This window comes from Phascolarctos cinereus, unplaced genomic scaffold, assembly GCF_003287225.1.
Source record: "Phascolarctos cinereus isolate Bilbo 61053 unplaced genomic scaffold, phaCin_HiC Scaffold_9;HRSCAF=440, whole genome shotgun sequence".
In the NCBI taxonomy this organism is placed as follows: domain Eukaryota; kingdom Metazoa; phylum Chordata; class Mammalia; order Diprotodontia; family Phascolarctidae; genus Phascolarctos; species Phascolarctos cinereus.
Genome location: NW_027556402.1, coordinates 127,124,355 through 127,137,735, shown reverse-complemented (window position 1 = coordinate 127,137,735; position 13,381 = coordinate 127,124,355). Strand labels below are relative to the sequence as shown.

The 13,381-nt window shown below is 34.5% G+C and overlaps 1 pseudogene; it reads left to right on the top strand.

Moving 5' to 3' along the window:
- Positions 1–10,644: 10,644 nt before the first annotated feature.
- On the top strand, positions 10,645–11,512 carry LOC110201119 (large ribosomal subunit protein uL18 pseudogene; annotated as a pseudogene).
- The last annotated feature ends 1,869 nt before the right edge of the window (positions 11,513–13,381 follow it).

Here is a 13,381-nt window from a genome sequence, read left to right as displayed (position 1 = left end):
AGAATAGGATTCACTCATTCCCTCTCATCTTCCCCTGTTTCCCCTCCAGTGTAAGAGCCTTTTCTTTTCTGATTTCTTGTGAGATAATTTACCCTGTTCTACCTCTCCCTTTCTTCTTCTCCTAGTATAATCCTCTCTCATCCCTTAATTTTATTCTCCAGATATGACCCCTTAATCTTCAACTCACCTTGTGCCATCTATCTATCTATCTATCTATCTATCTATCTATCTATCTATCTATATAATTTTTCCCCCTCCAGCTACCCTAATACTGACAAAGATCTCATGAGTGATAAACACCATCTTTCCATGCTGGAATGTAAACAGTTCAACTTTAATAAGTCTCTTATGATTTCTCTTTCCTGTTTACTTCTTCATATTCCACTTGAGTCCTGTATTTGAAAGTCAAATTTTCCATTCGGCTCTGGTCTTTTCATCAAGAATGCTTGAAAGTCCTCTATTTCAGTGAATGACCATTTTTTCCCCTGAAGGATTATACTCAGTTTTGCTGGGTAGGTGATTCTTGGTTGTAATCCTATCTCCTTTGCCCTCCAGAATATTATATTCCATGCCCTGCAGTCTTTAAAGTAGAAGCTGCTAAATCTTGTGTTATTCTGGTTGTGTTTCCACAATACTTGAATTGTTTCTTTCTGGCAGCTTGTAATATTTTCTCCTTGACCTGGGAACTCTGGAATTTGGTTACATTATTCCTAGGAGTTTTCCTTTGGGGATCTCTTTCAGGAGGAGATTGGTGGATTTTTTCAATTTCTATTTTGCCCTCTGGAAGTGTGAGGAAGGTGTCTTCTTCACTACTACTACAAGCTCCACCACGCTAGCACTCCTCCTAGCCCCAGGACTGCTGTCCAGAGCTGTGACCAAGATCCAAGCATGGGCAAAGAAGAGATTCTTGCTTCAGTGCTGGCAAAGAGATCCCTGCAATCCCCCTCTGATCAGCCACTTTATTCCCCCTCAGTCTGTGGGCTGTAAGCTCAGGACACAGCCACCGCCCTGGGACCCATTCTGAGCTCTGAGCTCTGAGCTCTAGAACTGGCTCTGAGACCTAGCTCCTCTCTCATCGCAAAAACAGACTTTTCCCACTGACCTTCTAAGTTGTCTTTAGTGTTTGTCAGTTGAGAGGTCTGGAAGCTGCCACAGCTGCCTGAGATTCAATCCTCTGAGGCCTGTTCCATGTTCACTGCAGCCTGTGTACCCACGCCATACTCACCCCCTCTCCTTGATTGGCGCGATATATCTTTCCAGTCAATCATCCAGATTGTCTTGGGCTGGAAATTTGGTTCACTCTGCATTTTTGTGGGTTCTGCTGCTTTAGAATTTGTTTAGAGCCATTTTTTAAATGTATTTGGAGGGGTTTGGGGGACAGCTCAAGCAAGTCACTGCTTTCGCTCAGCCGTCTTGGCTCTGCCTCCCGCTATCTCCATATACATTCTTACTGAACATATTTCAAAGATATTTTTAAAAAATACTTTGGAACTATTTCTTGCAAATGAGTATACTCAAAACTGATGGACTAATATCAAAATTTGAGAGAGGGGCATAAGGTAGATTCCAATATAAGATCAGAAAAGTGATAAGTTAGACCAGTATTTTACTACAGCCAGTTTAATAATTAAAAAAGACTTTTTCCCTTAGAAAATAACTATGTCTGTTCCTCCTTAAAGGACTGAGCTGTGCTTGATTGACCTTCTGATGGTCTAGCTTTCTATTACTTTTAGACAGACAAGTTCAGTTCCTGGAGGATTACTTTGAAAAGGCTGTCATTATTAAGAACGGATCATTTAATTAAGCTACAGTTGTTTCTTCTAGTAAAATTAATCAGGGTTGGTATACTGCTTTTATGAGGTATAATTAGTAGGCAAATAGGTAACTGCTCTGCAGAGCTGCTGTAATTCAAGTGTGCGTGGCCTTATAGAATTTAGGGACAGGGTCTGTTTATTATTAATTATACCTCATGTCATCTACCTCATTTAGTCTGTACCTAATGTGGCACATAATTAATTTATGTAGGCTGATAATTGTTTTCGTTTAATCTTTGGACACAAGAGAGATCAAAAGGTGTTGGGGTAGAACTCAGAGAAACTCACTGGGGTAGAGGGAAGGATACAAAAAAATCAATTCACTAAAAAAAAAGTTGTACTTGGCCTATGAATTCAGAGGTCTGCTAATTATTATTGTTATTATTTCTTTGTTGAGCGAGCTTATTTGATTAAGAAAGGAATTAATCTTGCATTGTTTTTACCCTTCTGAATAATATAATTAAAGCTTTAAGTCTTTCTTTCATCTTTCTGCTTTTAATTGTTATTTGGATCTGCTATCAAGTGAAAAAATACACATAGAATGTATTAATAAGTCAAACAGGAATTTTTTGTAGGACAAAATCTGATGTTTTGGGTCTCAAATAATTTTCAAGTACATTAGAAAATAAATTTGAGTTTAAGAATACAACAAAACTTAATTTTTTTTGTATTTCTTTTTGTTGTGACAAATTAGATTTCATGCAATAGTAAGTTTGGTTGATGGTTAATAGGGATCCCTGTTTAGTTTTCATATAACAGGTCATGCTTATAGGTTCTCTTTCTTCCTAAGGATGAATCATAAATTGTTATACTAAATTGGTATGGGGTTGATATTTAGCTTGCTGGTGCTAGAACCGCAAACTTCATCCTAATATTAGGTTTAAAAATATGCTGGGAGATTCTTCAAGGCCCGTAACTGACCAAGTAGTTTTTCAGGGGGACAGGTTACTTTGGAGGTTCAAACCATCACCAGGATTGTCATAATAGGTCAACTATGATTAATCAACTCAGTATACAGCCATAGGTCCTCCAAGTTCCCATGTGATATAAGATCATCTGATAATGCCACTTTTTAGAAGGTGCAGAAAGTGAACAGATTAATGGTTATTTTTATGTTAATTCTAGTCAACACATTTACCAAATAAATAGTCTGATAGAACAAGTTTAACTATGTTTCTTTCTTGCTCAAGATGCTGTAAGAGATATCACTTACCTTTAAGATACAATTCAGCTTCATTTCATCTTAGAAAGGCTATCACAGTCTCACACTAGCCTCCATATCTGACATCATTCACTTTCCTTTTCTTCATTATGTGATTTAGATGGCCTATTTAATATTTCTTATGAATAACATTTATTTTCTCATATAGATACCTTTTTTACAGGATGTCTCCTGGTACTACACTTTTCTCTCTCCATTCTTCCACTTCTTACAATCCCTCCTTCCATGGAATTCTTCCTTCAAGGCTTAGACCAGATAGCATTATGCATATAAAAGTCATCTTAATACCCCCATGTGTTAGATCCCTCATTCTTGATATTAGCAGTACTTAAATATTATACAAGGTTTACAATTATTTATCTGATTTCAATTTTTTTTTACCATAAAAGAATGTAATATCTTTGCTAGATAGGAGAAGGTTGTTGCTGGTTTTTTTTAAATTTCTTCAGTGCTTACCTCTAATAAACAGTACTTAATAAATTGTGTTGAATGAATGTTAAATGAATTAAATGGAAAATGAAAGATATCCTTATGGAATTTCACTTCAATTTGTTTGATCATTCCCCATTGATGGATGGGTCTCTGTTTTGTTTCCCATTATTCATTGCCATAGAGAGCATTGCTATGAATATTGTGGCATGTATGAGAATCTTCCGCTCTCTTGGTCTTTGGGTTATGTATCCAAATCAGCATATCTAGGGCAAACAGTATGAACAATTTAGTGAGTTAAATATTTTCACTCATTGATTGTAGAGAGAATTTCTTTGTTCAAAAGTACTCTATATGAATTACTTCATCGTCCCAATTTCTATCCCAATGATTAGCATGATCTCTGACACAGCAGTCTTTAATAAAAAGTCTCTTAATTTGTTGATTTTTGGTAGTTTTGATGGACTTCCAAACAGTCAATGAAAAGAAAAAAGATTTTTTCAAAATGATTTTGTTCTCTAGTCAAGAACTATGTTAAGCACTAGGAATAAAAATCAAAAACAAAGATGAACCAAAAAATAATAATAATGAATAAATCTGCGCCTTTAACACCTTACATTCTTTTAGGTAAATAACATGTTAACACACTCAAATACATGATCCAAATGTAAAGTGATTTGAATGCAAAGGCATTAAACATCTGGAGAAATCAAGGATGTCTCATTGAGCAGGTAGCATTTGAGCTAAGTTTTGAAAGAAGCTATGGATACTAAGATGCAAAAGTGATGAAGGAATTTACCCCATGAATAGAGAACAGCTTATTCAAAGTATGAAGTTAGGAGATGGAATATCGTGTATGCAGAATAGCAAGAAAGACAGTTTAGTTTTAATGTAAAATGTGAAAAAGGGAACAATATGTAATAATCCTGGAAAAGTGGTCTGGATTCAGGTAGTGAAGGACTTTAATTTCAAAAAGAAGAGGTTTTTGTTTCTGTTTTTCATAGGATCTTAGAGGTAATGAGTAGTCACTGAAGTGTATTGAGAGGAATAGTAATATGTTTAGACCTGTGCTTTAGGAATATTGTATTATTTTGGGAACATAAATTGGAAAAGGGTGAGAGAAGGTGGTCATGTCTAATAAGAAAGCATTTAGAAGCTTAGGATTTTTCTAGGCACTAAAATTAGTGCTAGTGATAACAAAGCAAAGTCAAGCTGCCCCCAAAAAACTTGAATTCTACTAAATGCAAAAGATGAAAACATACAGATAAGTAAAAAATGCAAAGTAAATTCATTCAGGAAGGTGTTAGCACATGAAAAGTGTCATAGGAGAAATTAAAAAAAACATAAATAAATAATTTGAGGCAATTACTCTGAATATAATATCATTTACTAATAGGGCATGTGATCAATTACTAAAGGATAGGTCAATGGTCCTCCATTTGTGCTAAAGAAGCCCAATGAGAGCTGGATGAGGCTTTTATATGCAGGTATGTCTTCTTTTGATTGTCCTGAGAGGATATTATTCAGGACTCCTCCTGGCAACACCAATTGGTAGATATTTTAATAAAGAGGTAGGCCAAGAGTTCCCGACACCTGTCTATCTTTCGGAGAGGTGAAGGCAGTGGGCTGGTACTCAGATGTGGCCTCTCTGACTCCTAAGGCATGTGGGTTGCTAGCAATCTTAACCAGAAAAAAATAAGGCATCTCAACTAGGTTTTCACTGGCTTGTTCTCCTTTTTTCAGGCCAAATTAACCCAAAGTTTAATGAAGAGAACAAGAACATAATTCATACTCAGTGGGGGAGGGTCTAACTCAAACTGGGTCATGTTTACAGAATAAACAAAAATGGGACCCATTTGATTGGGTCTGCCCAAACTAGTTAAGGAGAAGATGCCTTGAAGGTTAACAATGATCATCTTACTTGGTCTGCTTGAACTTTTCAGTAATGGGATTTTAAGAAAAAAAAGTAGGAAAAATTATGGATCACAAGTTAATAATTGGTTATTAATATAATAGTATATTTATTTCTCTCAGAGGACTATGAGATAGTCCCTGCAGAAGATGATGTCTTATTAGCATCTGGAAGGAAATTAGGATTCCAAGAGGGAAACAAGAAAGTGAACATATCAAGCATGGGTCTAAGACTAGTTTCCTTTGATCAGCTCAAAACAACAATAAAAATTTCAAGTAAAGTATAAGAGCAACAATAAAAGGAAAAAGAAATTCTCACAAGTACCTTATTCAGAATCAGGAAGAACTAATTTAGAAGCATGCCTCAAACATTTGCTCCCTAAGAAAATCATTTAATTTTCCTTGTCCATAAAATAAGATCATAAAAATAGGACTAGTCTCACAAGGTTGTTGTAAACATCAAATGTAGAATATACACACACATACACATATGTGTATACATATATGTGTATATGTACATATATACACATGTACATTTCTATGTATGTATATGTGTGTCTATGTTATGCATGCATATATACTATATTACATATATTATCTGTTACATATAATTCTTCAAGATTTTCATTATTTTTTTATTTTGTGTTACTCACAGATTTAACACTTCTATGGTATTTATTTTGAGTCATCTCTTCCTTATATATTTGTATGATATAAATACAAATATATATATATATATATATATATAGAACATATGCTTGTATGTTTAATTTTTTTCTTATAAACTATTCTCCATTAATTAATGAGATAATTCTTCACAAAGTTAAAATGCTGTGACTATTTACATAGCCCCAAATGGCGTATTATCCAAAAATTATTTACCTTTCATTTTAGAAAATATTGTAATATTTTATATAATATCTTCTTTTTTCTGTCTCATTTCAACTTCACAGTTCTTCTCATACTCTGTATTCAATGATGAATCTTGGAAATGTATGTAAAATATCATTTAAAAAAATTGCCAGTTTGCAAATTTCTAGAATAAGTAGGAAATGTCTGGGTTTAAAAGTTCTTCTATTTCAGGGCTTAATGCACTAGAGGGAAAAGATTGTGTTTAGGTCAATAGGACTTAATTAGCAGAATTGTTGATAAAAGTCAATCCAAATTTGAAACCAAGATTTGGCAGCAGGTAACTGAGCTGAATACAGATTTCAAACCTTGATGTAATCTTATAAACATGACCTATATAAACTCATAATATATTAGCTGGTATGGAATTTAATCATCACCTACCCATAGGCTCATGTATTTAGAAAGAAAAAAGAACTTAGAGGTCATTTTAATAAAATCTCTCTTTTACAAATGGGGAAACTGAGGCCCAGAGTCACGCAGTGACTTTCCAGGGTTACATATGTAGTAAAATACAGTTAGGAATCATGCCAAGATTCCATCTCTGCTTCAGGAATTCTCTGACTCTAAATCCAACACCATCTACTATATCATGCCTTCACTCCTGACATACAAATTTTGAATAAGAAAAAAAGTAAATTCAGAATTGTGAAGTGATTTTTGTAAAATCCCACAGTAAGGTAGTAGCATATCTGAATCTGTGAACTAGTAATAAAATTATATTACATTATGTTCATACTTCAATGGATCCCTGATCTTAATCAGTATAGATGTATATTCACCATCAGTGCAGATGCCAAACTGAATACGTCCTATCATCTCTCACAAATTTTGGCCATGGCGTTCCAGAAATCATATATGTTGCATATGGTGGGTACTAAATGTATTTTGAGTTTACTCTTCCATAGGAAACCTCAGTACTCAGTGTAGTAACAGCCTTCTTCTATGTCTATTAATTCTTTGTGTATAATACTACAAGACTCAGTAATGATCTCATTTTACATTGTCTCTGCCTGGCATTTCTCATTCTGGAAGAGTCTCCTAGTCAATTTCTTTAACTGTGAAATGAGAGTTTTGGATTAGAATCATTACAAATTAATATTAATCAAAATCCTTCAAGGGAAAATATTTAGGTATATTCAAATCTGAAAAGTCACAGAGATAGGCAGAATCAAAATTGCAGAGTAAAGGTGGGGAATCATCTGTCCTCTCCCAAAATCCCTTCCAAACAATTTTAAAATAATGTTTCAAAATGAATTCAGTAGCAACTGAACCAACAAAAGGACAGGGTGAAACAATTTTGCTGTTCAAGACAATTTAAAAGGTAAAAAGTGAGAGGGGAGTGTAGCCTAGTGCATGCAGCACCACTACAGGAAAACAGGGGGCTGGGCCCCAGCAAGACAGCACTAGGTCTGAGGGTAACTGAATCAGGGTGGTGTGTTCCAGAGCTCTCAGCCCATATACAGTAAAAGGGGAAGACAACTGATCAGAAGGAAATCACTGGGCAATGCTGTGCTAGCACCGGGTGCATGACTCTATTCAATTGCTTACATAGGTATCTGGGTCAAAGGCCTGGGTCTTATTCTCAGGGCAAGGAGGAGTACTAGCACAGCAAGCTTAAAGCTGCAGGGGAATGGGGACCTTAATCACAGTTCAAGGGTAGAAAAGAATTATTGTAGTGACTCTCAGACAAGAGTAGATGACAGGAGAGTAGTGACCACAATGCTCCTTAGATGGTATCATCTTAAAAGAACTAAAATCTTACAGATATCCAGAATTACCTCTGAAAACAGTCACAGGAAAAACCTGAAGTTTGGGACAATTCCACCAATACGCAAGGAGCAGAACCCAACTTTAACATAAAATTAAAAGTCAAGAAGTAGACTGGAAAAGGGCAAACAACAACAAAAACAACCTGACTGTAGAAAGTTAATACAGTGACAAAAAATGATCAAAATGAACTCAGAAGAAGACAGCAAAAATAAAGCTGCTTCATACAAAGCCTCAAAGAAAAATGTCAAACTGATCTCAAGACCTGGAAAAATTTTTAAAAATGTGTTTTAGAAATCAAGATAGGTAGAGGAAAAATGGGGTGAAAATGAAAGTGATGCAAGATAATCATGAAAAAAGTGAACAATTTGGTAAAGGAAACACAAAAAAAATGGAGGGAAATGTATGAAAAATCACTGAAGAAAACAACTCCTTTAAAACATGTTCAAATGGTTTTGGAGAGCGATTTGGAACTGTGCCCAAAGGGCTATAAAACTGTACATATCCTTTGACCCAGCATTACCACTTCTAGGAATGTATTCCAAAGAGATCATAAAAATGGTAAAAGGACCCACATGTACAAAAAATATTTGTAGCAGCTCTTTCTGTGGTGGCAAAGAATTGGAAATTGAGAGGATGCCCATCAATTAGGGAATGTCTGACCAAGTTGTGGTATATGATTGCAATGGAATGCTATGGTGCTGTAAGAAACGATGATCAAGAAAACTTCAGAAAAACCTGGAAAGACTTATATGAACAGAGTGAATTGGGCAAAGCCAGGATAATATTGCAAACAGTAACAACCACATTGTGTGATCAGTAACTTTGATAGACTTAGCTATTCTCAGCAATGCAAGGATCTCCAAAACTCTCATGATGGAAAATGCTATCCATATCCATAGAAAGAACTATGGAGCTTGAATGCAGATCGAAGCATACTATTTGTTCTTATTTTTTCTCTTCTGTTTGTTTTGTATCTTCTTTCTTGTAGTTCCTCCTATTGGTTCTAAGTCTTCTTTACAACATGACTAATGTGAAAATATGTTTAACAGGAATGTATTTGTAGAGCCTATATCAGATTGCATATCATTTTGGGGAGTGAGGTGGGGAAAGGAAGGGGAGAAAATTTAAAATTCAAAAGCTTATGGAAGTGAATTTTGAAAACTAAAAGTAAATTAATTTTAAAAATGTCCAAATGGAAATGGAAGTACATAAGCTCACTAAAGAAAATATCTTATTAAAAATTAGAATTGGGCAAATGGAAATTAATAACTTCATAAGACAAGAAACAATAAAAAAAATTTAAAAAATGGAAAAAGTAGAACAAAATGAGATATCTCATTGGAAAAACAACTGACCTAGAAAATAGAACAAGGAGAGATAATTTAAGAATTAATGAACTACTTGAAAGTAAATATTTAAAAAAAGAGACTACTCACCAGATTTCAAGAAATTATTTTTAAAAAAAAAAAATTGTTCTGATATCCTAGAAACTGAGTGTAAAATACAAATTGAAAGAATCAATCACCTTCTGAAAGAAATCCCAAAATAAAATCTCCTAGGAATATGATAGACAAATTCAAGAGCTCCCAGTTCAAGGAGAAAATCTTGCAAATGGGCAGAAAGAAATACTTCAAATATTTTGGAGCCACAGTTAGGATAACACAGGAATTAGAAGTTTCTACATAAAAGGATAGGAGGGCTCAGGATATATTTTGGAAAGCAAAGGAGCTAAGATTACAACCCACAAACATGTACCCAGTGAAAATGAGCATAAGCCTTCAGGGAAGAAGTGAATATTTAATGAAATAGAGGACTTTCAAACATTACTGATGAAAAGATCACAGTTGAATAAAAAATCTGACTTCGAAATGCAAAATTCAAGAGAAGCATAAAAAGGTAAATTTAAAAGGAAATCATAAAGGATTTAATAGGATTAACCTGTTTTTATTTTAACATGGGAAGACTATACTTCTAACTTCTAAGAATTTTCTCATTATTAGGACAATCACAAGGACTGTATATTGACAGCAGGCATGGGTATCAGTTGACTGTGATGGAGTAATAACAACAAAAAAAAATAAGGGGTGAGAACAAGGGATATATTGGGAAAAGGGAATGGGAGAGGTAGAATGAAGTAAATTATCTCACATAAAAGAGGCATGAAAGAGCTTTTGCAGTGGAGGAGAAGATGAAGGATGACAGACAACATTTGAACCTCACTCTCATTGGAACTGGCTGAAAGAAGGAATAGCATACACACTCAGTTGGGTATGGAAATCTATCTTACCTTACAGGGAAATAGGAGGGGTTGGGGGATAAGAGAAGATGACAACTAACTGTAAATGTGAATGGGATGAACTTACCCTGTAAAACAGCAGCTTTTTTTGTGATGGCAAAGAATTGGAAATTAAGGGGATGTTCATTAATTGGGGAATGGCTGAACAAATTGTGGTATATGGTTGTAATGGAATACTATTGTAAAGCAATGACGAGCAGAATATTTTCTTAAAAACTGGGAAAACTTTTTCCCCCTAGTGCTGCGAAGCCTGTTGGTCTGCACTGAGGGCATGGGTCTCACTCCACAGGATGGGATTTGTTAAAGTTGTCAAGTGTAAGACCTACTTCAAGAGGAGAAGGCAAGAGGGAAAAATGGATTATTATGCATGGAAACATTTAGTAATGCAAGATAAAAACAGGTATAACACACAAAAATATAAGATGATAGAGTCACCAACAGAGATATCATCTGCCAGATTGCTTATGCCCATATAGAAGGGTTTATGACTTTCTGTATGGCTTATGTCAATGAGTTATCAAAGTATGGTATGAAGGTTGGCCTGACAAATTATGCTGCTGCTTACCGTACAGGCCTGCTGCTGGCCCACATGCTTCTTAACAGATTTGGCATGGACAAGATCTATGAAGGTCAAATGGAAGTGACCAGAGATGAGTACAATGTGGAAAGCATTGATGGTGAGTCTGGTGCTTTTGTGTGCTGCCTGAATGCTGATCTTGCTAGAACTACCACTGGAAACAAAGTCTTTGGAGCCCTTAAGGGAGCTGTAGACAGTGGTCTGTCTATTCCTCACAGTACCAAACATTTCCCTGGGTATGATTCTGAAAGCAAGAAATTCAGTGCTGAAGTACATCATAAACACATCATGGGCCAAAGTGTTGCAGGTTATATGCCTTATCTCATGGGAGAAGATGAAGATACTTATAAAAAGTCATTCTCACAGCACATAAAGAACAATACAACCCCAACATAGAAGAGGCATACAAGAAAGCCCATGCTGGTATTCAGGAGAATCTAGTATATGAAAAGAAGCCCAAGAGGGAATTTAAAAAGCAAAAGATGGATTATCCCAAAATGTCCTTTGCCAACAATAAATACCAGGTTACTCCAAAGAAGACAAGTTTCCCTAGGTCCCAGGAGCAGGCAGCTGATAGTTAAAACATCAACATCTGTAATTTTCTATGAAGATTTTCAGATTAAGACAACAAACTTATTGAACATCAAAAAAAAAAAACTTGGAAAGACTTAGATTAACTGATGCCAAATCAAATGAGCAGAACCAGAATAAAAATTTATACAGAATATATGCCATCATATTCTTGCTATCCTTTACAACCCTCATATTTAATCTTTACAAAATCTGTTAGTATTACATGGGCATTTGCAGCATCTTTCCCCAATTCTCTGAAATCACTACCACATTAACTCATAACCTGATTGTCTTCCATCTCTATTATTGCTTTACCCTCCAAATTTGCTCACTACTTCCAGTTGTTTCCCATTGTAATTATAATTTTACACTGTTGTTAAAATATTATCCTGATTTAGAAATTATAAGATGACCTATTTAGAACAAGAAGTAGTATTATAAATTATCTAGCCTAATATAATTTTACAGAGGAAAAAACTGTGGCCCAGAGAGGATAAGTAACTTAATATGATTAGTTTTAAAATTCTACCTATTGTCTCCAATTCCAACCTGAAAAGTGTGAGAATGTCACCTTCTTGACCTGAGTCAGTGGTTTCCTATTTCATTTAGGATAAAATATAATTTTCTTGGCTTCACATTTAAGGCTTTGATCATTAGGCACATCTTTATTTCATATTAATCCTGTCATACATTCCACAATCTAGCCAAAATGAATTTTTAGCTATTTCTCATAGTTGGAGACAATATTGATATTATTCTGACTATGCTTTCTTCATTAAGTAACACTCTCTATGTATTTTTTATTCTTCATATTTGCCAATATAATTTTTACATTCATAGAATTGATTTTGTTTAATCATTCTATGAGTTTGATGCATGGCTTTTCTGGATGCTATACTAAATAACATACTATACTGTACTAGATACCCACTAGATAACAACTCTATCCAAAGCTTATTGAATAAAGGTTTTCCCCCCTTCCAGGGTCATATTTTTATTTCTTTCTAATAATAAGTTTAATATCTAAATTAAAAACAAAAACGTCAATCTCTTATATTAGAGAATCTCATAAGAAAAAGCAATGCTGATGTTATGCTTACAAAATACTGAATGCTTAATGTCATGTATACCAAAGAACTTTCAACTTGAAGTATTTATTTAAAATGTTTTTAAGACCTTTCTTTAAATAAATGTTAATATGTTAACTTATATTTTTGGTCCTTGTTATTTTAAGTATTCTGTACATAAAATAAATTATTTTTCAATAACTTCAGGGAGAAAGAAAATAATATTCATGGTATTTTATTTTGTTAACAGAATTTAAAATAATGCAAGAAAACAACAGAAGCATTTTCTAACAGATCTCTTTTCATTCAATGAGCAAGTGGATAGTGTACTAATTATATTTATCCTACTAACTAAGAGAAAGCATTACAGTATGTGTGTTGCTTATAAAATCAATGTATGAATGTATTTTTTGACACAGCTTTAAGGACAGATACATAACAACAGTCTTGTAAATGACCATACTGCTGACCTCACAAATACCACAAGGTATCCTGGGGCATTATCTAATAATAACCTTTTGACTTTTCCATTCCTTCACCTCTCTGTACTTTGCCCTTCTTCTAGAAGCTGCTGAAATATAACTTACTCTCATCACACACCTGCACACACTCTTGATGAGAAAATTTACCAAATGGCACATCTCAGCAAGATTTTCAGGAAGAAAATAAAGCTCATTTGTAACTAATTCTTTTCTGACTAACTTCATAAGGAAAGGGCCATGCAATCTGAAATCAATGAGTAAAGGCAAATCCTGTGGAAATGTCAATACTGATATAAATGTGAAAGTTCATTAAGTTTGGTGAACTTCT